The 27,977-nt window shown below is 37.6% G+C and overlaps 1 long non-coding RNA gene across 1 annotated transcript; it reads left to right on the top strand.

Annotated features, from left to right (window-relative positions):
- Window positions 1-2,727: 2,727 nt before the first annotated feature.
- On the top strand, window positions 2,728-20,097 carry LOC141408141 (uncharacterized). Its single transcript, XR_012420949.1, has 2 exons — window positions 2,728-3,144; window positions 17,948-20,097. It is a non-coding gene; the product is annotated as an uncharacterized lncRNA (long non-coding RNA).
- The last annotated feature ends 7,880 nt before the right edge of the window (window positions 20,098-27,977 follow it).

Here is a 27,977-nt window from a genome sequence, read left to right as displayed (position 1 = left end):
GTACATTATTATCTCCATTTCCTAGAAGGAAGCAACTTAACAAAAAAACAATTCCATATTAAAGGTAAACAGGATATTATGTTCAGAAATCTGCATTACTGCCTTTGATTCTCTGATACATTCAACTAACTTGAGAGGTCAGTTGTTGTGGTTGTTTTCATTTTAGCAATGATGGGAGTTGGAGGGAGCACGAAGGGTCAGCAGAGTCAAAAAATATGTGTGATTCCCCTTTTAGTGTGTGTTAAGGCAGCGCAGTTAAAACTCGCCTCCAAAAAAGAGGAAAAGAAGAAAACCCTAATGGAAAATTTTAAGTCAATTGATTTAACCAAGTAGTCAGTGATGCAAAGAATGCTACCAGGAACAATTTGTTTCCTTTCAGCTAGAATCAGATATGACTTCAGCTGTATATTTCTTCTGGGAAATTGTAAAGATCTTTTCAAAACTTTTTATCTTTATCAGAATTTACACAATTTTTTCCAATAAGTATTTTAAGTAAAAAATAATAAGAAAAAATATACATTTAGAAAATATTGTTCTGATAGAAGAAAAACCTTGTACTGCCTTTCTAAATAATGCTGTACTACATTTCAAAGCTTAAAGAATAAATATGTCAAAATGAGTAGATTCGTTTCTAAGTTACAAATTCATATCTTATACTCACCTTTTCTCGGTCCCTATAAGGTGCTATTTTGTTACTTTGCCCCACACTGATAGTTTTTGTAAACTAAGTCCTACTTCACTTACTTTTAAAGACAAATGTTTGCTTAGTGTCTACAAATGTGTGCTAACTGTAGTCCCTCAGACATTCATTAGTGTTTAGAGTTTGCACTTAAGGAGGACAATGGCATTGTAAATGAAAATGACCAGTAGCCAAAGGGAACATATAATTGTTTGTAATTAAACAAAAGTGTTGCTGAGTTAATCGGATTCGCATTTGAATATACTTTAAAGCATTGCTGCCTTGTCAAAATGAAGACTTCAGTTTTCTGTCTCTTTGGAATTTTTTTTAATTGGTAATGAAAACTAAGCAAATTATACCACTGAGATTCTTTAACCCACTTAAGTACAATAAATAAGCTGAGTATGTTTTGATCAAAGTTTTCACTGGAATCTCCTTTTAACTTTTCACCAGTTTCATAATTAACAGTTTGTACAGGCATTAGCCTATTTACAGCGTTTGCTCTGCAATGCCCTGTACTGTTGCTCTCATCTTTCTGAATTACAACACAAGCATACTGAAATGTTACATGCTTCCCTTGGTAACTGAATCATTCATTTGAAACACCATTGGCTTGCTATAATTCTTATGGGGGAAAGAGTTTTTTGTTGAATTTTTTGTTTGATTAAAAGTGAGTCCAAATTAAACAAAAGAACTTGAAATGTTGGCTGCCTTGCCAAAATAAAGGAACTCATATAATTTTGTAGCAAATCATATTTCTGGAACCTGTAGAACATGACTCAGTTTGAGTGGACTGTCTCAGTTTTTCTAAATGTAAAAGACTTAGGTTTTCTCTGAAAAAGAAAAAAAAGAAGGCACAGCGATAAGAGAATCTAAAGTTATGTCAAACAAATTACGTTTTAGTTATTAATGGCTAGTTTGTAAATATCAAAGATCCACTTATTGTAGTGCTTGGAGCTGCATTTGCATGCTGATGAAATGCAAGTGGATGGCTGTGAACTATAGGGTTATCTCTAGTGCAGCAGTGGGGAGCTCCAGAATCAGACAGTTGAGCATCTGACCGACTCAAGAGTCCAAGCTGCAGACCTCTTCTATTCACTTTCTTTACAACAATTAAAATATGCAAAGTGATAATTTTCCTTAAGTAGCCTTAAATGTGCGATCTATTTAAATGTGAAGAAAATTGCCTGAAGCTTCTGGTGTGAGGGACAAAAAAGAATAAATTATGCAAATAGCAGAAAAGGACTCTACCACTTGAACGCCTAATTTTCCTGTAATAAGCATACTGTTTCATTTAATTTTTTGCCTCTTATTAAAAGTGACAGTTCTTTTGCACTGTCTGATGGTTATATCTGACACAAGCTAGGGAAATGACTGCTAGACTAAATGCTAAAGCATTTTGGTAGCTTTTTTAGATGATGGTTACATTCACAAAGTAATTATGCACTGAAGAGTAGAGAAATAAGGTTTAATTACACAGTAATCGCTTCTGATGGACACGGCAGAAGTGTGAACACCGCCAGACTGCAATCCATCAATGACAAACCCCTGGCCACTTTTAATTCCTCCTCATTTGCATCATAACCTCCGCACCAAGTTGCACAAATGCTGTTAAATGTTAATAGGAGCTGTCTCTCCACTCAAAATGAATGCTTAAGCTGTTTCATTTTTTTTTCTCCTCCACCTCAGACCTTCAAAACCAGCTCCTCTCTGAGAGCAGGCATTAAGCACAGAGCATGGTGCGTGGTCACTGTTGTGCTAATTGGGAGCAACACTTAAAGTTTTATCTCTCAAGCGCTAATAATGCACACTGCTGACAAACCAGTGAATAAGTAATGTACTTGGAGGAGGGGGGAAAAGAAAGGCATGCCTAGAATGAAAAATGCAGTTGGGACCGTTGTTCAGTGACTAGCTATTTGATTAGGCCCTGTAGTCATATTTAATCCAGATCCTTAGGGAACATAGACAAAATTACATCTTCATCTCATCAAACATTCAGCCATATTTAAGCATTCAGCTGATCAAGCTTTTATTGTTTCTCTTGCAGCAATATGGAGACAATGTTGTCCTGCACTCTTCATTCCAGAAGCTAATGGAGGAAAGGCCCTATGAGCTGTGGGCTGGCTTTTTAGGCCCCACGGTACTTGAGGGAATTCCAGTAGCGAAGGAATAAAATCATTTTAGTCACTATGCACTAATGTTTCAGCTGGTAAAACCTCTAGCCTTCAGTTCTATTTGTACAGTCTTTAATAGTCAACCTCACTTTTCTTATTTTGAAAAAAATATTCTTCCCTCTACCTTGTCTTTAAACCCAGTCTATTTCCTGGGACAGGTCTACATCATTAAACTGCAGATGGTTCTTTTTCTATTAAGCAGCAGGTATCATTCTTGTCCTGACAGGAGGAGGCTCCACCTGCTGCCGGCCCACCAATACTTCCAGCTGACTGCTTTGCAGAACAGGAAAGGTAATTTGTAAGCAGTATGCTAAGTTTAACAGTAGACTGTAAGAAGTGACAAAAGAGCCATTTTCTGCATGAAGATTGAGAATTATCAACACCTTTCGGTGCATAATAGTTAAGCCTTTATCACTTGAAGAGCTGCTGATAAGGTTAAGAACACTAGACAAACTGCTCATTAGTGGAAAGGTTTGCCTTTTACATTAAAGACCGCTGGATACTGGAGTTCCTCCAGTGAGCAATACATCCCTGGCATTTGAAAAGAATGAGCTGATCCGTGTACATAAATGAATATGGAAAAGAAGACCTGGTATGTTCTAACGATATTAGTGAGGTTTTTCTTAAGCTTAGAGAGTGATAAACCTGTTAAGTGTGTTCAAAAGCTGGGTGATCTGGTAGGTAAGGCCCTAGATTAGAAATCATAAGACCTAAACTCTTCCGCGTTTTCCAACGGACAAGGACAAGCTGTGTGACCTTGGGTAAGTAATTTACATTTCCTAAAAACAAAAATACATTATAAGATGATTCAAATATGGAATATCAGGATTCATTAGGTTGGATCAATAAATAATATAAATCTAGGCCGGGCGCGGTGGCTCACGCTTGTAATCCCAACACTTTGGGAGGCCGAGGCAGGCGATCACCTAAGTTCAGGGGTTTGAGACCAGCCTGGCCAACATCCATTTCTACTAAAGATGCAAAAATTAGCCTGGCGTGGTGGCACGCGCCTGTAGTTCCAGCTACTCAGAAGGCTGAGGCAGGAGAATGGCTTGAACCTGGGAGGCAGAGGTTGCAGTGAGCCAAGTTTATACCACTGCACTCCAGCCTGGGTAACAGACTGAGACTCCATCTCAAAAAAATAAATAAAATAAAATAAATAAATAATATAAATCAGTTACAAATATCCCATATACTACTGTATTGATAATAAATATGGTGACAGAGGATTATTTAGGACCCAGTCATTCATTTTATTCTGGTGAGTTGGATTAGGAATTATTAATTGGAATTTATGCTATTCATTTTGAGATTCCTTGTATAACCAGAGGAATAAGATTGGTATTTCTAGATACCTGTTATATAGGTTTCATATAAATGAGAAATGGTAAGGATAACTTCCTTGGGGGTTATTTACACTTTGGGGCACTTACACTTTAAGCCTCTGAGTTCCCATATAAAGTAATTTTAACTCTATTTTAAAGATGAAGAAATGGAAGCTCAGAGTTGACATAAATTGCACTAGGATGCATATGTTTGAGTAGCTACAATAGGGTTTGAATTCAGGTCTATCTGATTTTAAAGCCTGCATGTTTAACCATGTTTTGGGATTGAGTTCCATTTATATAGAGAATAGCAATGCAAACTGAATCTGTTTCTGTTTCCATCTCTCTCTAGCTGTATGACTTTAATCCTATTCATCAATCTTTCTTTCTTTTGCCTACTTAACATGTTTGTAAAATCCCATAAGGGAGTGCAAGGCTTAACTTCTATCACATTAGAAACAGCTCAGCCTACTGATGATATCAGGCCAATACTGAGGAGCTATCCTTTAAAAAAAATATGGCTTTTGACTTAATTTGTTGAGATTAAGCATAACATGTAAAATCTGTGTACCCATCTGTAAAAATCTCGGGTACATCAATGGTGATGTTCTTGCCATCTCCCAGTGAAATATATTGTGAACAATATTCTGTTCAACATACGTGTACCTACAAGTCACCCCAAGTATGCTTGTGCACAATTGAGGTAAAGTGTGCTGACCTGAAGCAAAATTGCATTGGTGCTGACAACCACATTTTTGGAACCTTTTTTTCTTCTTTAGTAGCAGTTTTCCCTGCTCAGGGATAAAGGTAAGCCAAACAGGAAAAAAAAAAAAAAAAAAAAAAAAGTCCAAGAGCATTCAGCACCAGTTCCTCATGGCTAGATCAGGTTAAAGAAGGAAGAGATGAAATAAAGATTTACAGAGATTTCCAGAAAGCCCTGATGAAGGAAGAGGGTGTGCAATTTTAGGCACTTCTGAGGTATGTCAAGATACTTTAGCCAGTCTCAGACATAAAGCCTTTCCTGTATGAATAAGCACAAGTCCCCATCCCAGCTGGTCTCTACTCCAGCAATCCATGTTTCAGAATCTATCAACAATAATCAAGTAATCAAGGTATTTTATTTTCCCTTGAACTGCAACTACAATAGACTCACAAGTTCATTTCTTCCCTCTTAAGTGACAATTGTGCTGTCAGCCTCCGGGTTAACCATTTATAGATTTGTTTCACAGAGATTTTGCATGGTCATGTAATTAATGCGATTATAATTTCTTGTCCAATGTCTATCTCCACCAGACTATAAGCTGCTTTAAGTCAATCTGTCTTGTATAGCCCTGTATTCCCAGTGCACAGCACAGTACCTTGAGCTCTTGAGGACACAGAAGCCATAAACAATCTTTCTAAGAAGGTGGTGGCAAGCAAAAGCAGGAAAATACTAAAGGATTTCTTAGTAAATTCCAACAGTGAAAAGAATGAGAAAGGGAAAGATATATGAAGATGCACTCAAAACCTGAGCTCTAATGATTTTAGGAAATCAGTGATAGAGAAAACTCTGGCTTTGGGTAACTCACATCTAAGTCTCTTGTTTTTGTAACCATAATGAATTGTAGTGCAACTTGTGAGTTTTGAGGTCTGACCTCTACATTGTAGGGTTAAAACTAGTTTAGACATGAAAAGGTTAAAAAAGAAGATGAAAACCATAAAAGTACACAGTAAAAATTAAATTATTTATTTACTGTTTTTAATATAAATGAGTAACCACTCATGCCTAAAACAGCATACAGCAACAAACTTGGGAACCATGTCATTGTGTGTTAGATTAATTTTGAGGTTTCTTTTTTTTTAATACAAGACACAATTTTATATATTCTGTTGCATATGTAGTATAATCATCCACACACATCTTCAAACTAGATATAAAATTAAGGGTAAGTTCATATTCATGATTCCTAATTATAATGGAAAACAATTTGAATATAAGATAAATATTATTATCAATCTATAATATGGAGGCAATTTCTAGAAACTGCATGCTATATGATAAAAGTATGCTATGAATTAATCTATAAGTTATATTAATTCTATTCTTTTATACCAGCATCATAAAACTTCCAGTGTACTTAGAAATCCCTGAATCAAATGCACTGTACAAGTAGAAGGTGGTGCACATATTATTAACCTTTCTGCGCTTGTTTCCTCATCTGTAATATGGGGTTAATGATATTTCTGTACCTCACGAGAATGTTGTGTGAATTAATGTTTGTAAAGCCCTTTAAGATCCACGGATGAAAGATGCCATAAACGTCCAAAGGTGATAATATTATAGTTATTGAAATTGGAAACACCAATAATGCTGAGAACTGAATATATATTTGGTTGCAAGGCACCCAGTATGTTATGAATCCACAAGCACTTACAGAAGCTTACTGCTTCAAAATTAATGTTTTGGTATATATAGAATAAGTCCTAAAGAGATACTACATATATGGTATAAACCAAATCAATGTAATTCGTTCATAACTGGCAAAAACACAGAGCCCACATTATTTCTATGTTCTTTTATAGAAAGTGGTGCAGTAGAATATACTGGATCCATACTTAAAATTATATAATGTCAGAATGGTCTATTTAGAAAGAGAGTCAATAAATAACATGTTAAAAATGCTAACACGATCTAAGGAAATTTTCACTTGTCCTCCTCTTATTACTGCTGTATTTTTTTCATTTACATTTTGAGTCCACTTGAATAGTTTATAACTATTAAGTACAAAATATCTAATAGCAATCTTTTTGAAAATGAAAAGTAATACAAAGTATCATTTGTTACTGTTTGTCTGAACAAATATTTATGTGACTATTAAATACTTTTGTAAAATTTTAAAAAGACATTTTATTTATGCACTATAATACAAAAAGGAGAAGAAAAGTTTTCCAATACTGTAGCCTTTATTTATGTATTTATTTATGCATTTATTTATTTATTTGTTGAAACTGAGTCTCACTCTGTCACCCAGGCTGGACTGCAATGGCATGATCTCAGCTCACTGCAACTTCCACCTCCTGAGTTCAAGCGATTCTCCTGCCTCAGCCTCCCAAGTAGCTGGGATTACAGGAGCCCATCACCATGCCCAGCTAATTTTTGTATTTGTAGTAGAGTTGGGGGTTTCACCATATTGGCCAGGCTGGTCTCGAACTCCTGACCTTGTGATTCACTGGCCCTGGCCTCCCAAAGTGCTGGGATTACAGGCATGAGCCATGGCGCCCGGCCTGTAGCCATAATTTAAAAATATTCAAGCATCTCATGAGACATAAGATGTGATGTTTATCTATCATTCATTAACAATTCATCATTCACTTATTAATAGTGTTTATTTTTGCTGCACATAATACAGTAATTTTAAAACACAACTTGTAAGAGTATATGTAAGTACGTATATGTTTGCATATGGAGCAAACTGTATAGAACGTGAAAACCATTGCATTACCAAATTGTACAATAATTACCTCCAGGAAGTGGTTTGGGGATTAAGAGAAGGGCAAGAGCTTTTTTTTTTTTTTTTTTTTTTTTGAGACAGAGTCTCAGTCTGTCTCCCATGTCTTGCAGGCTGGAATGCAGTGGCATGATCACAGCTTGCTGCAGCCTCGACCTCCTGGGATCCTAGCAGTTCTCCCACCTCAACCTCTTGAGTAGCTGGGACCACAAGCCCAAGCCACAACACCCACACTCGGCTAATTTTTTAAATTTTTTGTAGAGACGTGGTCTCACTACGTTGCTCAGGCTGGTTTTGAACTCCTGGGCTCAAGTGATCCTCCCACTTCAATCTTATAGGTGTGAACCACTGCACCCAGCTTTTATTTTTTATTTTACACAATTCTATATTGATTGGTTTTGTTACAAAAAGCATGTGTAACTTTCTCATTTTTAATTTTTCATTTTATTTTATTTTATTATTATTATTGTTGTTGTTATTTTTATTTATTTTTTTTTTTTTTGAGGCGGAGTCTTGCTCTGTGTCCCAGGCTGGAGTGCAGTGACGCAATCTCGGCTCACTGCAAGCTCCGCCTCCCTCCCGGGTCCACACCATTCTCCTGCCTCAGCCTCCCGAGTAGCTGGGACTACAGGCCCCTGCCACCACTCCCGGCTAATGTTTTTGTATTTTTTTAGTAGAGATGGAGTTTCACCGTGTTAGCCAGAATGGGCTTGATCTCCTGACCTCGTGATAGCCAGAATGGGCTTGATCTCCTGACCTCGTGATCCACGGGCCTCGGACTCCCAAAGTGCTGGGATTACAGGCGTGAGCCACCACTCCCGGCCGGCGTTCTCATTTTTAAATGCCACGAAATGAAAAATAGGTTTTAAAGACTAAAAAATAAAGATGAAGATTGATGAGATAAAAACTAAAATTGAAGTTAGAATTTAAATAACATACTGAATTTATTGTCAGACTGAAACGGAGATCAAATAGTTAAAGGGAGGATTCATTACCCTTGATTATAAGTTAGGAAAATTAACATTCACATGTGTTTTTGTTTTTTTAAGGCACATCTTAGAGATTTTCTTAGATTTAATTAGAAGGAATGCAGTTTTGTCTTGTAATCCATTGAAGCACAATTTTCAACTAAGTAGAGAAAAGGTTAACTTCAAATGATAGTGGCAAACCAGTCAAGGAAAAACAAGAGTTCACAATTAAGTCAAGGAGTCAAACAAATGTTATATTTAGAAAGTCAAGAGCTTTGTTTTGGCTGCTTTAGAGGTTTTCCCCAATTTATGGGAGGTTCAAGGTTACCAAGCTCGGCGTCCAGAGCTCAAAGTCATTCAAGAGTTTATTCAATATTCGAGTTCAAAGATTTAACTGTGTATTACAAAAGAAAATTTGAAACCTGGGACTACCGACTTTTTAAGAGAATAAGTAAATGATAGTAAAAGGTCGCATGGGCCAGCATATTTCTAGACAGCTAATAAGCGAAGAAAGCTATATTTAGAAGTTTAAAATCAAGGAGCACTAAAACATGTTTAATGTCTTATCAAAAATTATGTTTTTATATGTGTATCTATAAATAAGATACTTACTAGAAAATGTGAATAATAGGTAAATAGAATTGAGATATTGTGTGACCTGAATTCCATTTATTCTACTCTAATAACAGTTCTTGTATAACTTTGTTTCATCTCTGCTCTTGACTTTTTGACTTTGTCATACTATTTTCTTTTACTTACAAACTCCTTGGTTAATATTTGGAAAGACTATGGTACTCAGAGCAAGTACAGTCGAAATGCAAAAAGCCAGTGGTATTTTATTTAACCTTTTATTTTGACTAGTTACATAAATATATTCACTTCTTAATTTCCTTAGAACCTTCTGAAATCCCTCTTAGATGGGTGAATAATATTATGTGTCAATGTCGTGACTGATTTCCAACAGAATGTGGTGGATTGTAATGAAGAGATCAGTGCCTTTCACAGTGTCTAGCAAATAGTCAATGGCTAATAAACATTAATGAATGAATGAACTGCTTAGGTAGACATTGTGCTCCTAATGAAATTATTTAGTTGGTTTACCCATATGAAGCAAGATGTAGAAAAATATTAACTCCTCTGATATATACTGCTTTCCACTTAAGTTACCCTCTTATCTTTTCCCGTGTTTTTATTAACAAATTTATTTAAATTTCATTATGTAGAAAAAATTATTACAATCATCCTGTCATCCACTGAACTTCTGAGGACATGAAAAACAGTAAATGCCAAACATAGATCTAATTACTCTTTTTCCATTTCTTCACTAGCTCCTCTTTCTCTTTCAACCCCTCATTTGGTTATTCTTTCAGGTTGTAGTGAAAATTTTCATTCATTCTGTTTCTAGCATCTACATTCTCTCCTAGTGACTCCAAATTTATATTTCCAATCTCAAATATTCAACTGAGTGATATACATTCTTATTAATCTGTTGTTTGTTCATCCATTTGTTTAAAAATTATTTTTTAAGATTCAGCCTTGCCCCCCTCAACACATCAGCCAAATTAAGCCTGTTAAAACAAGTCAAATCATGGCAGTCCCCTAGTCAAAACCCTCTAATGATGCTCCATTTTACTTTGCATCATTACGGTAATCTACAAGGCCTTATATTATCCTCCTCACTTTTAAATTCCAGGTCTCATCTACTATTACTCCCCCTTTACTCCTTCTGCTCAACTGCCTTGCTACTCTACAAACATACCAGATGCCGTCCTATTTAAGAACCTTTACACTGGCAGTCTTCTCCGGGAACACTCACCTACATGGCTTGATCCTTCACCTCCTCCCAGCCTTTGCATAAATGATACCTTCTTGGCATAACTTCACCTGTTCATCACCTTTACAATGATGCCGTCCCCTCAAGTACTCCTCATCTTCTTCTGTGCCTCTTTTGTCTTCATTGCACCAATCACCCTGTAACATAAAGTTTGGCAAACAATGGCCCATGGGCTAAATTCAACCTGCCACTTATTTTTGTAAGGTTTTATTGGAACACAACCTAGGGCATTTTTTAATGTATTCTCTATGGCTTGTTTTGTGTTGCAATGACAGAGTTGAATAGTTAAAAAAAAAAACACGTGACTCACAAAACTTCAATATATATGTACTATATGCTCCTTAACAAAATCTGCCAAAATCTGATCTAACATATCAAAGAGCAGGCAAGGATTTTATTTTTATTTTTTAATATTTTTTGCTATATCTGTGATGCCTATAACAGTGCTCAACATACAGTAGTTGTATGGTAAATATTTGCAAATAAATTAATGAATCTCCTAATATGTGCCAAGTACTGGGCAAGGCCCTGAACATGCAGAGGTTTTATTTTCCCTGTATTTTTCTCAGAATCCTACTAAATTTTTTTGTTCAATTTGTTTTCCCTAAATCTAATAAAACAAAATAAAAATCCAGTAAAAGCTATTTCACATCTCCTCACTCTTTAAACCTCCAACACACCTGGCTCACCATGCCCAGTTAGGACAGACAAGGTTTCACTATGTTTCCCCAGTTGGTCTCAAACTCCGGAGCTCAAGCGGTTCACTTGCTTCAGCCTCCCAAAGAGCTGGGACTATAGGCGTGAGCCACCACACAGTTGTTTTTAAACCATACAGTTTGTGGTAATTTGTTACAGCAGGCAGAGGAAACTAAAACAGCACACAAAATTCCATCAGATGCTGTACTGTCAGCTGCTGAAAATCAATCCGTTCTAAGGAATTTATCATACTGCATGTTCTCAGTTTGGTCATACGCTCAGTTTGGTCATGCTCTCACACGAAATCTGAAACATTAGCAATTACCAGTGTTGTTCATATAAAGCAGCAGGGGAATAGAGGATAGAGTTAAATAATGTAAAACATAGTCACTGCATTTGTACTTCTGTAGCTAGACCTGAGATCCCTGCTGGAACATGTCATAAGGAACTGCCCATGACATCATAGGTGTGAGTAGAGGGAAAGGTGGTTAAATAACATATAATTATTATTATTTTTAGACACAGAGTCTCAATCTGTCATCCAAGCTGGAGTGCAATGGTGTGATAATAGCTCGAACTCCTAGGTTCAAGCCTTGAACCCCTAGGTTCAAGCAATCCTCCTGTCCCAGCCTCCTTAGTAGCTAGGACTACAGGACTATAGGCATGTTCCAGCATGCCTGGCTAATTTTTTTTAAATGTAAAAAAAAAAAAAAAAAAAATTAACCCAGGGTTTCAAACTCTTGGGTTTAAGTGATCCTCCAGCCTCAGCCTTCAAAAGCATTAGTATTACACATGTGAGCAACCATACCCAGCTAGTTCCACAAATTATATAGCATCAGTTAAAAATGAGCAATTGGGATGGATAATACCGTGGGTATTTACGGTCAGGTATTTGTTCTCTACTGGGTATGATAGCAAGTAAATGGCTGCTTTTTCTTCAGAGACTAGTTTGTTAGTGAAAGAGGGCATTTTACTCAAAATTTATATGGGTCCACACTGATTCTCCTACTGGAAATTTCCAGAACCTTCATGTAACGAGCAAAAGAACTTGTTGATCAGTTAGCATAGTTTAGCCTCCTGGGTTACAGATCAAAGTGGAAATGGAGTGGATGTATCAGTCTGCCACTGATACTTCTAAAACCCAGTAAGATTGGGTTTTTTAGGTCATAAGGCCAAGTTATAGAGATTTTTCTTGTTCTGGGACCCACTCAAATCTTGTAATGTTAAGGTTATCCACTAAATTCATGAAAGTAGCGTGCCCAAATGTGTTGTATGTTTTTTCCAAAGTCCAAATGTGTGCATCAAACATTGTGCATCTTTCATTGTGTTGGAAAGTGCAGCAAATCAACTCTTACTTTAAAGAGGATCTGCTGACACGGTCTAGACCACTATATCCCTAGCAACTTCACCAAAGTGACGAGTTCCTGCATTTTCATGGGGTTTATTTACAACCCTTTGGGACAGTTGTCTCTTACATTTAAGATGTTGTCTTCTGATTTAATATGCCCCATCATTTTCTGTGATGTATCAAGGCAATAAAGTTCTCTGCAGACCATATTAAGATGAACAAGGGATGAGTTGAGGTAGGTTAAGTCAAGAGAGTAAAGGCATATTGATATTCCTGCTATGTGAAGGAAAGAGCTTCTTTTCATCTTTACTAATGGAGGGAGGGGAAAATGTGTTTGTTAAGTCACAGGTGTCAGGGATCATACTGATTTCCTCCAGTAAAGATATTATATTGAGAATTTCAGATGTGATTGGTATCATCGCTTGATTACGTTTCTGATAATATATCCTCATTATCAAAGACCCATCTGACTTTTGCATAGGCCACTATGCAAGTGAATAAAACGGGGATATTCATACCATCTCTGTAATTGCTCAAGCATTTGGGGTAGCACATCCTGTGGACTTTTAGCTTACTATCTTAGCAAAGGCAGGCAATAAAAGGAGCTTCAGTTTGGACTTTATTCTGCAATAAAGCCCACTCCACATCAGGAAATTATTTATTAGGTTTTCTTATTCTCACTATACATTCTTGGCCTATAAACAAATGGATCTGAAGTCCCTCAGAACACCTTCTGAAATAGACTTGGACTAAGATTTTACTTATATCTGTAAGTCTCAACTCTGACCATTGGACCTGCATGGTGTTTTAGGTCTCTGGGGATTAGTATCATTTAAGAGACAGTATCCAATAATCCCATTAAGTGTGTAGTTCTCCAGTGCAGGGATTCTGAAGTTATGATCCCTAAACCACCAGCTTCAGTGTCACCTGAGGACTTGTTAGGAATATAAATTCTGGGGTCTCCACCCCAAACTTACTGAATCAGTGAGACCCAGAAATCTATGTTCTAAAAGCCACCTGCATGATTCTGATGCACACTTAAGTTTAAAACCCACTGCTCCAGTGCATAATTATTAAGTAGCAACAGGTAACCCTAAGTCAGGTATGGAGGAAGGCTCATACTATGTGTCTTTGATCTGATCGCCAGATCATTCCTTATAGATCTGGCCTTCTCAAACTAAGGTCTCTTATAAATTGGCTTTGGTCTGAGAACAAAGTAAGAAAAAGTAAATCTCCACTATCATAAATTGAGTTAATATTTAGCCCACCAAACCTCCTAGGATTTTTTCTCCTCATATAGACCAAACAGCTCCTTGTTTGACAGTCCTTTTATTTTGTTTTAAGGACCTTGTGATCGAATAGCTGATGCCAAAGATCTCTGAAGGTCAAACTTCCTGATTACTACTCCATCTTTGTGGCTTATTATGATAATTGTGCCCATTTGATCTGTAATGAGTAAGCACCTCTACTTGACTTCTGAGTCTCTGGCATCCTATTATTCCCATTGTCATCAAGAAATCTAATTCCATTGTACCATGCTCTACCATCACCTCTGGAGAACAGCCAACGTAGAACATTACTTCAGTTTTCAAGGGTAATAATACCCCTCTTTATCAATAGATTCATTTTAAAAAGTCTTGGTAAAAGGCATGTCCTCGGGGCCTTTTTGGGTGATACAAGTACAGATTGGCTGACCAGTAGCGCATAATAAATCCATTCCAGCATTCCCATTTTCCTGAGACTTGATTTTTCTATGTTGTATCAAAGAAGTTACATCATTTAAACTCATTTAATTTACCCCGCTATTGACAGATTCCACATTTTAAATAACCAACTTAGTAGACTTAACTCCTAGGTGCTCAAGACAACACATTTGAGCCAAAATCCTGAGTGAATAAACCCTTATCAGTAAATTCAACCTAATCCAGCCTTATATGTTTTCTTCCTTGGTCAAACAGCCATATGTACTTCCTTGTATGCTCTCCAGATTCCTGCCAATAGAAATTAATGAGGTTCTACAAGTCTTTCGTGGTATAGGATATTTCTTCCTCCCAGCCTTGTACTCCTCTTTTAGACTATATCAGAGTCTAATACCCATTATTAAGGGTGGTAGAAATTAATCCTAGGAAAGGACAAGCACCAGGCTGAGAGGCAACTACCTAGACCCAGCCATTAAAAGGCTGGTTGCCTCAAATACTTGCTGGGGAGGCTGCCTCTGCTGGAAAGGCAAGGACAAGTGATATACCCATTTGAAGTTCTCAGCCTCATTTTTGTCTACCCAAATGTACCTATTTCAACACATGAGATTTTTCACCTTTCTACCAGCTCCTTTACCTTGGTATAAAAGACCTAGTGGGTTTAATTGGCTATCAAATTTTCAGCTCTTACAGTCCAGCCATGGGCTTGATTCTCAGTCATATCTTTCCAACTTCAGGAGATGAAGGACTCCTTCATTGCTACCAGTGACTTGATTTTTCTATGTATAATTGCAGTTTGATATTTATTTTTTTCTTTATACATTCCTTAGGGCCACCAAAATAAGCCAGCTGATGCCATTATCTTTACAATAACCATTGTTGTCACAATGATAAATGCCATAGCTACTTTACTTAATTGCTCAATACCTTGCCCCCTCCACTGGTGATAATTTGGGTAAACATAATGCTGCTGTATGCCATGCATTGCCCATGCCCCATCCCCTCCACTTCCCTAACAAGAGGATTATCAATTTACTTTTCAAACATGTGGAACATAATCCCAGAATCTCATTTGAGAGTCAGTTCCTGGGGTCACTTCCAATAGCAATCACTGTATTATTCTTATTAGAGTATAGGGAGGGAACCAGGAAAACACTGTTTTATTTTCTGTCTCAGCAGGGAACAGATGGCATACTAAAATTAGTATAATAAAGGAGTGTTTAATAAAGAGATATTTACAAAGGGTGAGCAGGGGGTAGAGAAATCATAAGAGAGAATGAAATACCTAGAATAAGAAATATCATGGGATCTGCTACCACTCCTAGGGATGAAAGGATAAGGAAAGGGGTGTACACTGGAAGTAGGGAAAGCTGGACAGAAAGGGCCATTTGGTGGGAGCTATGACATTTGGTTGAGGGAACCAGACAGCCCATGAAAATACCATAGAAAGGAATAAATATGTCAACTTCTTCCTTCCTTTCCACTGCAAGAACTTCCCTTTGGCAGAAACTAATAAAAATCCAGAGGGCAAGAGAATTCATAGTTTACTCCTGTGAATAGATAAAGGGGAACTAGAGAAGAAACAGAAGCTATCCAGCATAATATTGATTACTCCCAACTCAATGTCTCTAGCTCCAATGTCTCTCATGAGGGTCAGACTTTTATATGCAACTGCCTGTTCAACATTCCTCTTGGATGTTTGCTTAAACATCTCAACTTTAGCATATTTGTAAGGGAAATCTTGGTTTTGCCTTCCTCTTCTCACCTACACCTCTCCCTCTTTCATCTTCTCCATCTTAATAAATGTCATCACAATGCCCCCAGATGCTCATTCCAAAAATGTAAGAATTATTCTTGATTTTGTTTTCCTCACACCCAACCCATCATCAAGTCATGTCACTTTTGAGTCTAAAATATGCCCTAAATCAGACCATGTCCTATTACCTCAACCACTTCCACCCATTCCAAGTAGTCATTATCACTCACCTAGACTATTATAGTAACCTCTCAACTTGACTCCATGATTCTACACTTGCCCTCTTATACTCTATCAACCACCAAGGAACCAAGGAATACTCCTAAAAATTTAAATCATAGCATTATTACCATTCTGCACAAAAGCATCCCATTAAACTTAATAGCACCTTATTAATAAACGTAATAAACTTAATAAACACCTTATTATACCCTAGAATGCCCTGTATTGGCGTTCTATATATCTGCTTGGGCATTCTATATAACTCTCCAGACTCATTTCCTAATGTGCTGCTACTCCGAACCCCTCACTGGCCTTCTTATTGTTCTTAGAAAACACTCTACTTTTTTTTTTTTTTTCTTTTTTTGAGACAGAGTCTTGCTCTGTCCCCCATGCTGAAGTGCAGTGGTGGGGCCTCAGCTCACTGCAACCTCTGCTTCCTGGGTTCAAACAATTCTCCTGCCTCAGCCTCCCGAGTAGCTGGGATTACAGAGGCACACCACCATGCCTGGCTAATTTTTGTATTTTTATTAGAGATAGGGTTTTGCCATGTTGACCAGGCTGGTCTTGAACTCCTGACCTCAGATGATCCACTTACTTTGGCTTCCCAAAGTGCTGGGATTACAGGAGTGAGCCACTGTGCCCGGCCCGCTCTGAATTTATTACTGTATTAGAATCGTTGGTTTTTTTATTCCTGTTACTTAGATTGTTTATACCTCAGATCTTTAACTGATTATTTTATGACCTTCAATTCTATCATGTCATGTCATGTCATGTCATATCATCATAGGTTCTCTGACCACCACATCTGAAGTAACACACTCCTACCATTTTTTTTTATCATAGTGCTTTTTCTTTACTACCTGAAATTGTATTACTTATTATTGTGTTTATTTTCTATTTCCCCCACTAGAATATTAACTTCCATAAAGATAAGGACTGTGTTATCTTGTTCGTTTCTCTATCCCTAGTGCCTATAAGAGTGCCCAACACATAATAGATGCTTGATAAATATCAAACACATTATAATTCTATAAGTAACATACAAAAAGCCCAATCTCATAAAATGAGAACTTAGTGCAAGGATAAGGAAATGACCAAGATAAGCCTAGGTAGCTTGCTGATGTGGAGTCCCAGAGTTCAGGCCCCAATAGTCAATTGTATTAGATCTGATATCACTTTATTGCAGAGTATGTTATTGAGTTTTAAAGTGTATTTTGAATACATAAACAGATAAATACATGTCTAAATACAGTATCAATTTAGTGCTTTCACATAACTATTCCAAAACACTGCTGCTCAGTATATCCACATATAAATTCATCATATCCCTTCATCCAAAAGCATGTTGTTTCTCTTGTATGTATTTCTTATGTTGGCAATGGTACAAGAATCATTCTGTCATCAAGATTGGAAATCTTGTAAATTTTTAAGTTCTACCAAGTCAAGTAAATTCAATATTAATAATATAGCTCAAACATGTTTCTTCTTTTACATTTTTTATGATACTTCCCTAGCTGAGGACCCCTTGCATGGTTTATTAATATTCTTTAATTGTAATGAATTGAACATTTGTGTCCCCCAAAATTCATATGTAGAAATCTTATTTCCAGTGTGATGGTATTTGTAGGTGAGACCCGTGGGAGGTAATTAGGTCATGAGACTGGAGCTTCCGTGAATGGAGTTAATGTCCTTATAAGAAGCAGCCAGGGAGCTAGCTTGATTTTTTTTTTTTTTTTTTTTTTTTTTTTTTTTTTTGCCAGGTGAGACTATAAGGAGAAGTTGGCAGGCTCCAAACTGGAAGTGAGCCCTCACCAGAACCTCATCCTGATCTTGGACTTATAAACTTCTTGGACGTCTAACCTATGAGAAATAAATTTTTGTTGTTTATAAACCACCCAGTCAATGGTACTTTGTTACAGTAGTGTATTAGGGTTCTCTGGAGGGACAGAACTGATAGGATAGATGTATATATAAAGGGGAGTTTATTAAGGAGTATTGACTCACATGATCACAAGGTGAAGTCCCACAATACGCCATCTGCAAGCTGAGGAGCAAGGAAGCCAGTCCGAGTACCAAAAACCTGAAAAGTAGGGAAGCCTTCAGTCTGTGGTCAGAGGTCTAAGAGTCCAAAAGCTGAAGAACTTGGAGTCTGATGTTCAAGGACAGGAAGCATCCAGCACGGGAGAAAGATATATGCAGAAGACTCAGCCAATCTAGTCTTTCCACGTTCCTCTGCCTGCTTTTATCCTAGTCACGCTGGCAGCTGATTAGATGGTGCCCACCCAGATTGGGGGTGGGTCTGCTTCTTCCAGTCCACTGACTCAAATGTTAATCTCCTTTGCTGACCCCCTCACAGATACACCCAGGTACAATACTTTGCATCCTTCAATCCAATCACATTGATACTCAGTATTAACCATCACAAGCTGACTGACTGACAAAGCCATTAATCTTACCTGTTGATTGTCTACTGAATTTTATGTCTTCTTGGAATATTTCCTAAAGGCTTGGTCAGTCAACATTATGTGTTTCTAACCTTAATCATCCAGATCTTTGCTTCTTGCATCTTCATATCTCATGTCTCAAGCTCACTATGCACATTCTTATCTCCATTTTGCTTGTACTATGCTGCCATCTTGGAATTCTCTGCTTTTTTCTTTCCAATTTAATTTTTTTATTAATCCTTTAATGATATACTTAAGTAGCATTTCCTTTATACAGTATTCCTTAATTGCGCTAGTCAGACTTAATTGCTCTTCTTTTATTTCAACACTTTTTGTTTTGTTTTGTTTTGTTTTGAGACAGAATCCCACTCTGTTGCTCAGGCTGTAGTGCAGTGGCATGATCTTGGCTCAGTGCAACCTCTGTCTCCTGGTTTCAAGTGATTCTCCTGCCTCAGCCTCCTGAGTAGCTGGGATTACAGGCACACACCACCATGCCCAGCAAATTTTTCTGTACTTTTAGTAGAGAAGGGGTTTTGCCATGTTGGCCAGGTTAGTCTCGAACTTCTGACTTCAGGTGATTCGCCCGCCTCAGCCTCCCAAACTGTTGGGATTAAAGGCATGAGCCACTGCACCCGGCCTCAATGCACATTTTTTAAGCTTCTCTTCTGCCTTGAATTATATGTATCAATATGCCTGTCTTTGTTACTATCTTGAAGTTATCTTGAAATCCAGGACTATGTCTTATTTACCTCCTGATTTTCCTTAATAACAATAAACATAAACTAGGCGATATACGCAATGGGTGTTCAGCATATATTTGTCTAAACTAAATTAGAAGATTGGCAATTTTTCTTTATGCTTTTAAAGATATCAACTTTATTTCTGTTGACAAATTCAGAGTATGTTTGCAACATTCCAGTGGCCCCTCCTCCAAAAGATCAAACAATGACCTCACACCTTCAAAGAAGGTATTCTTACCTTTTAGTATACTTTCAAAACTACACATCGAAGATCTACACAACCTCCTCAACTGTGCTGCCATTGATCTTACTTTTTCAAAGACAAGGTTACTAGATTTACTCCTCTGATTCTTCATGGCAATTGAGAATCATTCTAATTCACAGGTATACAAGTCTCCCAATTAACTGGATCCCTTCCTTACACTTTATACAAAAATTAATTCAAGATGGATTAGAGACTTAAATGTTAGACCTAAAACCATAAAAACCCTAGAAGAAAACCTAGGCAATACCATTCAGGACATAGGCATGGGCAAGGACTTCATGTCTAAAACACCAAAAGCAATGGCAACAAAAGCCAAAATTGGCAAATGGGATCTAATTAAACTAAAGAGCTTCTGCACAGCAGGAGAAACTACCATCAGCGTGAACAAGCAACCTACAGAATGGGAGAAAATTTTTGCAATCTACTCATCTGACAAAGGGCTAATATTTAGAACCTACAAAGAATTCAAATAAATTTACAAGAAAAAAAAAACCATCAAAAAGTGGACGAAGGATATGAACAGACACTTCTCAAAAGAAGACATTTATGCAGCCAACAGACACATGAAAAAATGCTCATCATCACTCACCATCAGAGAAATGCAAATCAAAACCACAATGAGATACCATCTCACACCAGTTAGAATGGTGATCACTAAAAAGTCAGGAAACAACAGGTGCTGGAGAGGATGTGGAGAAACAGGAACACTTTTACACTGTGGGTGGGACTGTAAACTAGTTCAACCATTGTGGAAGAGACAGTGTTGAGATTCCTCAAGGATCTAGAACTAGAAGTACCATTTGACCCAGCCATCCCATTACTGGGTATATACCCAAAGGATTATAAATCATGCTGCTATAAAGACAACATGCACACATATGTTTATTGTGGCACTATTCACAATAGCAAAGACCTGGAACTAACCCAAATGTCCATCAATGACAGACTGGATTAAGAAAATGTGGCACATATATACCATGGAACACTATGCAGCTGTAGAAAAGGATGAGTTTATGTCCTTTGTAGGGACATGGATGCAGCTGGAAACCATCATTCTCAGCAAACTTTTGCAAGAACAGAAAACCAAACACTGCATGTTCTCACTCATAGGTGGGAATTGAACAATGAGAACACCTGGACACGGGGTGGGAAATATCACACACCAGGGCTTGTCGTGGGGTGGGGGGAGTGGGGAGGGATAGCATTAGGAGATATACCTAATGTAAATGATGAGTTAATGGGTGCAGCACACCAACATGGCACATGTATACGTATTTAACAAACCTGAACATTGTGCACATGTACCCTAGACCTTAAAGTATAATAAAAAAAAAATCTGCCAATTTTATTGAAAGTTGTCAGAAATGGTAACAATCAAATCCTAAGAAATCAGGAAGTATTAATAAGATTAGTGGCAGATCACCTCTTTTATATTTGAATATCTCAGTAAGTTATAGATTTTTCAAAAACAAACAAAATTGCATGAATAGGTCCCCAAATAGTAGATATTAATACAAATAATAAATTTATAGTTTATATTAGTTTAATGGAAATTTTGAAGTGACAGAGACAATTTAAGAGAATCATTTGTCAATCTAATTTAACAGTCAAGGCTTAAGCCTCTGCATTACTATTAAGCTAGCTTTCTGTTAAATCCTTAAGGGGACAGATGCCAAATAAAAGGATATATTTTTATTGAATGTAGAACCCATTAGGAAGCCTCTCTATTAATAACATGACATTGCTATTTAAGGGGTAGTTAGTGCCTATAACTACATATGTAGTGTTAACCTGTTTGGTGTAAATTGATAGCAAAGAGTCTAATATGATATCTTCAGCTATATTCATCCTAATAGTACTAACATAGACTTCTTGTATTTTTTGGTGTTAAATAAAGATTGCTGCACAAGGGTTTTAGATGCTTCCCCATTGAGTTTCAAGATGTAACCATGTTGGAGAAGTAAAGTCTAATCATAGATGACCTATTTTATATCTAGAAAAAGGTAAATATTGGGGATATATACATATATTTCAAGTTTTGACCATCTAAGTTTCTGGAGATTGTGTTCCACTTATAAGAATACATTAACAAATAAATTTTTAAACCTCTTCTAGAGTGCTCAGAGAGGTTGTTGCCAATGTGGTTGAAGACATTCTCCTCTACAGTAGATATCAATATTTTGGTAGGGAAACCTCTCTCACTAAGACTCATTTCAAGCTGGGCTCCCAATGCTTTGGGAGGCCAAGGCTGGAGGATCCCTTGAGCCCAGGTGTTCGAGACCAGCATGGGAAACATAGGAAGACCCTGTCCCTACAACAAAGGTAAAAAACTTTGCAGGCAATGGTGGTGCATTACTTGAGGTCCCAGCTACGGGGAGGCTGAGATGTGAGGATCACTTGAGCCCAGGAGATGGAGGCTGCAATGAGCCGTGATCACACCACTGCACTTCAGCCTGGGTGACAGAACAAGACCCTGTCTAAGAAAAAAAAATCCATTACAACTATGGTACAGTTAGTAAGACAAAGTACAGTAACACTAGCTGAAAGATCTTCAAGTGGCTGAGCAATGCAATGGATGCTGTTGATTTCCATCAGTAAAATAGCCATACTTTCCAGATGCCAAAAGTAAGTAGCTATGAAATAGGAATTCACCTATAAATCAGTCCATCTAGATGACTGTGATCTCACAGAGATATCGTAATTAAATCATTCTAGTCTTTGTTTCAACACCTTTTAGCATTTTTTTTTCTTTTTCTTTTTTTTCTTTCTTTCTTTTTTTTTTTGAGATGGAGTCCTGATATGTCGCCCAGGCTGTAGCACAGTGGGGCAATCTCGGCTCACTGCAACCTCTGCCTCCTGGGTTCATGCCATTCTCCTCCTCAGCCTCCGGAGTAGCTGGGACTACAGGTGTCTGCCACCACACCTGGCTAATTTTTTGCATGTTTAGTAGAGACGGGGTTTCACTGTATTAGCCAGGATGGTCTCGATCTCCTACCTTGTGATCCACCTGCCTCAGCCTCCCAAAGTGCTGGGATTACAGGTGTGAGTCACCATGCCCGGCCTTTTTAGCATTTTTAAAAGTGAATTTAATGCTTGTGAGGAGATACTGAGCAGAGTTAGAAAATAATAATTTATGCCAAGGTTACCAGCAGCACAATATTATTAAATAATCCAGTTTCGATTCCATAAAACGCTAATTCACTGATACTGCTGTTATTTTGTAAGGGTCATGCTTTACAGCATAATATTGATTAGGTCAGCAAAGTTACTCTGATATGAGTTACAGGTGTAGAAACACCAACACCCTAGAAAAGAATTAAAAAAAAAAAAAATAGACTATTAAGAGTCAAAGAGCCCATTTATAGGTGAAACAGTTGGCAGGTAAAGAGGTAAAGAAAAGAGAAAAAGAGAAGACTTAAAAATAATGCAGAAGGCTGGGTGCGATGACTCACACCTGTAGACCCAGCACTTTGGGAGACCGAGGCAGGCATCTCTTTGAGGTCAGAAGTTCAAGACCAGCCTGGTCAACATGGTGAAACCCCATCCCTACTAAAAATACAAAAATTAGCTGGGTGTGGTGATACATGCCTGTAATCCCAGCTACTCAGAAGGCTGAGGCAGGAGAATTGCTTGAACCTGGGAGGCGGAGTTTGCAGTGAGCCGAGATCGCACCAATGCCCTCCAGCCTGGGAGAAAGAGGGAGACTCCAAAAAAAAAAAAAAAAAGCCGGAGAAGAAAAAAGAAATTCTGTATGAATGTACTCATACATAACTTTTCATAATTTGAAAAAAAAAATCAACAAGACAGGTACCATGTAAAAGTAACTGCACAATACAAATAGATTGGAAGCGATTTGGAATATTAGAACAGTATGTCAGCTCTAGTCTTGCCAGGAAAAAGCTGGAAAGGCAAGTCTAACAACTTCTGGAATGCCAGGAATTGAAAAGAGCAGAGAGTAAAAGGACAAAATTTATCATCAGTTTTCTGAGAAGAGTGAAGACAGGGTTAATACAGAGTTTTTTTCCCAGGTAAGGGGCACCAGGCTAGTAACCCTGATTTTACTACCAAATAGATCTAGTGTAGGAGTGATAGAACAGACTTCAACACCAAAGACCTACTCTAGGAGTGGCATGATAGTTCTTTAGAGTTAAGGGAATAGTTGAAAGATGCAAATTATGGTGGAGTTTTGTGTGATATAAAAAACTATACTGGGACCACCAAATGGAATTTAAATTGAGCCAGTTGCTGTTTATAGTTGTTACTTTAATTTTTTTAAAGGTTTGAGGTACAGTTTAAAATATTCCCTTTGAAATATAAGGAAAAACATATAAAAATATATAAAATAATGAAAATCTTTAAAATACATAAAATGTGCATATGTATTTCTAGCCTACATGTTATATTTACAAAATTGTTTTTAATTGTTGAAGAGCTATAGCCAAGTCATCTAAAATGGGACTTTTTTTTCACATCCAGAAATTTTATTAATAATTGTGCATATTCAGGTGCTCTGAATTTGGCTCTTACAACTTTCTCTTATGTTAATAAATGTATTTAACTCTGGCTAATTTTATTCCTTTTACATGTTTGTTTACATTAATACCAAGTAAATTATAGCTTGCTTTCTTTGCTTAAGTCTGTCACCATACGATGATACCAGGGTTGACAATTCCAATGGTGTGTAAAGCATTGTCTTACTGTTTTATATCTCTGTAAGGAATTTCAGGAATTGAATGGTTGCAGTAGCAACAACAACAAAAAACATAACAAGAACTGAGAGAGATGATTTCCCACAACAAATAGTCTTTTTAAAAATTCATGATATAGCTGGGAGTGGTGGCTCACGCCTTTAATCCCAGCACTTTGGGAGGCCGAGGAGGGTAGATCACGAGGCCAGGAGATTGAGACCATTCTGGTTAACAAGGTGAAACCCCGTCTCTACTAAAAATACAAAAAATTAGCCGGGTGTGGTAGCGAGTGCCTGTAGTCCCAGCTACTTGGGAGGCTGAGGCAGGAGAATGGCGTGAACCTGGGAGGCGGGGCTTGCAGTGAGCCGAGATCGCGCCACTGCACTACAGCCTGGGCGACAGAGCGAGACTCTGTCTCAAAAAAAAAAAAAAAAAAAAAGATATAAAATTTAAGTTAATAATACCTGGCAAAAAAATATAGGAACAATAATAATCTTTTCACTTGCAGTTTTCACAAAACACAAAGCCATTTAGTATCTTGTGTTCTTAGTTATGAATGCTTATTTGGTAAAAATGCTACTTTAAGAAGACAGCTTGAATCACCTGGGAGCTTGTTAGATATGCAGAATCAGTTGGGTGTGGTAGCTCGTGCCTATAATCCCAGCACTTTGGGAGCCCGAGGCCAAGGCAGGTGGATCGCTAGAGCTCATGGGTTCAAGATCAGCCTGGGGAACATGGTAAACCCCCCCCCCAACCCCCATCATTACTAAAATAAAAATAAATAACTGGGCTTGGTTGTGTGAGTCTGTAATTCCAGCTACTTGGGAGGCTGAGGTGGGAGGATGGCTTCAGCCAGGGAGGTGGAGGTTGCAATGAGCCAGGTTTGCACAACTGCACCCCAGCATGGGCAATAGAGCCAGACCTTGTCTCAAAAAAAAAAAAAAAAAAAAAAAGAAAAGAAAAAATGCAGAATCACAGGCCCCACCCTAGATTTATTGAATCAGAATTTACACTGACAAGATCTCCAGGGATTCGGGTGCGGGTGCACAATAGAGCTTGAAAAGCCCTGTTGTAGCTTGTGACTGGTGTCCAAACTTAGCACGCCTTAGTTTTCCTAAGAAGGAAACCCAGGCCTTGAGGTAGACTTGTGTTGCTGGGTACTCTCATTCACTGTGTGACCTTGAGAAAGGGACTTTACCTCCAGGAGCCTTAAATTTCTTGCCTGTAAAATGGGCATTGTAATAATTATATCCCAGGCTTATTTTGGGAGGGTTCAATAAATACTCCCTTCATTCTTTAAAAAATAAGTAAAGACAGCCTGAATGGGAGTCATGCTCTCTCTTCTTTGTCTAGTCAAAATGCATTGTGTAATGTTTGTGTACTAGTGGATCAAGAGCAAATAAGCATTTGGTTAATGGCTAACACATTTCTTACATTTATAACTGTTAAGATAAACATTGAACAAGGAAAAAGATTTGTAACTGAAATGTAAAGCCATTTGCCCCTGGATAGTCAATGACAATCTTATTCACAGCATAATTCATAATGAGATAGTCATTATGAATTATCAATAGCCTGCTACATCACTTTATGTTTATGATCCACAATGCTTTCCGTAGCACCATGAATAGATAGTTGTTGAGTAAATGATATTTTGATGGTGAAAATAATCATGCGCCAGATTTGGTTTTGTTTTTGTTTATTTCTTATATGACAAAATGGGCCTTGCATCAGATGTTTCCCATTCCAGGAACACTCATCCGAAATATTTATATGGCTGAATCTTTTACATCATTCAAGTTTTAGCTCAAAATGTGCCTTCTTTGATTACCAATCTAAGTGGTCTCCCAGTTACAATTTTATTTTCAGTTTAGCACCCATGTTAGTTTACTAGGGCTGTGTTTCAGTCTGCTCCTGCTGCTGTAACAAAATACCTTAGATTGGGTAATTTATAAATAATAGAACTTTGTTTCTCACAGTTCTGGAGGCTAGGAAGTCCAAAGGCATCAAGCCGATACTAGATTTGGGGTTGGTGAAGGCTTGCTTACTCTTTGCTTCATAGATGATGCCTTGTTGCTGTGAACTCATATGGCAGAAGGGTGGAAGGTCAAAAGGGACTCTCTCAAGCCCTTTTATAAGGGCACTAATTCCATTCTTAAGGGCTCCGCCTTCACCTTCTAGAGGCCCCACCTCTTAATACTACTGCATTGAAGAGTAAGTTTCAGCATGAATTTTGGAGGGACATATATTTTCAAACCACAGAAGGCTGCCGCAACAGAATACAACAGACTAGGTAGCTTAAGCAACAGACATTTATTTTCTCACCATTCTGGAAGCACTAAGTGCAAGATCAAGGTGCTGGATTTGATTCCCTCTGAGCCCTCTCTCCTTGGCTTGCAGATGATCACCCTTTTGCTGCCTCTTCACAAGGTCATTCCTGAGTCATATATCTCACATGTGTCACTTGGATGTTCTAATCTCCTCGTCTCATGAGGACACCTGTCAGAGTCATTTTAACTTAATTATCTCTTTAAATGTTGTATCTCCCGATGCAGTCACATTCTAAGATACTGGGGGTTAGGGCTTCACATGTGAATTTTGGGAGTATACAGATTAACCTATTACAGCACTATATATATGATAATGTTTATATATATTTACTTGTTTATTATCTATTTTCTTTCATTAGAATATTTGCTCCGTGACATACCTCAACTGTATTGCTCATTTGTGTCCCCAGCACTTAGATCAGAGCCTGGCAAATGGCAGCCACTCAGTATGTATTTGTTGAATGAAGAGATAAAAGAATGTTCAAAGCATTTAATTATCAAATCTTTGATACCTATAACTATTATTACAATTTCAATAATTTGAGAGTCAAGAGTCAGAAAAAGCATTTCATTTAAAAAAATCTTATGGATGTTCAGTAGATGTTATTTCCCACGTAAATCTCCAAGATTTTTAATTTACAATGAAAAGATATCTTACGGCTACTGGATATAGCTCAGATTCAGAAAGCAATGAGACTCTATGCCCTACCTTCTAGACAGATGATGTAGCAAAGATTTCCAGCTGTTCAAAAGAAATGAGTAGCTTTGAGAAGGTTAGGGAAGAAATACATAAAATGTTATTTTTCCCTATTGATTGATTACCACTTCTGTGAGCTAAGCAAACTCATTCATGACTGTGACAGAGACTACAAGTTTCTTTTCCAATCTCTACTTTCCATTCTTCTATATTGACAGGATCCCATGTTTTAGGTGAGTACTTTGGTCACCCACTTAAATGACGACGTTTCTCAGACTCATTGTAGTAGAATTCATAGCCATTTGATTTCGTTTTGGCCCGTGAGCTGTAAGGGAAAGTGTTCAATGACGCATCAGGAGAGTCTCCTTAAAAACAAAAGGAGAAAGTGAGTTGAGTTTTTTTCCCTTTCTTTTTTCACCCTCTTGCCTGGATCATGGTGGATGTGAAAGCTAGGTTCTAATAACCAGCTTGGACCATGAGAATAAGGACCACGTTGTAGGGGTGGTGAAGAATTGAGCTGGAAGAAAGAAACTTGGATCTGTTATGACTTCATGGAGCTTCTGTGGCTGCACTGGACTTTCTTTATCTCGAATTAATAAACGTGTGAGAGAGATAAATTTGTTTAA

This window comes from Macaca fascicularis, chromosome 12, assembly GCF_037993035.2.
Source record: "Macaca fascicularis isolate 582-1 chromosome 12, T2T-MFA8v1.1".
Classification (NCBI taxonomy): Eukaryota; Metazoa; Chordata; class Mammalia; order Primates; family Cercopithecidae; genus Macaca; species Macaca fascicularis.
The sequence above is the reverse complement of the archived record's forward strand: the minus strand, read 5'-3'. Positions and strand labels throughout refer to the sequence as shown.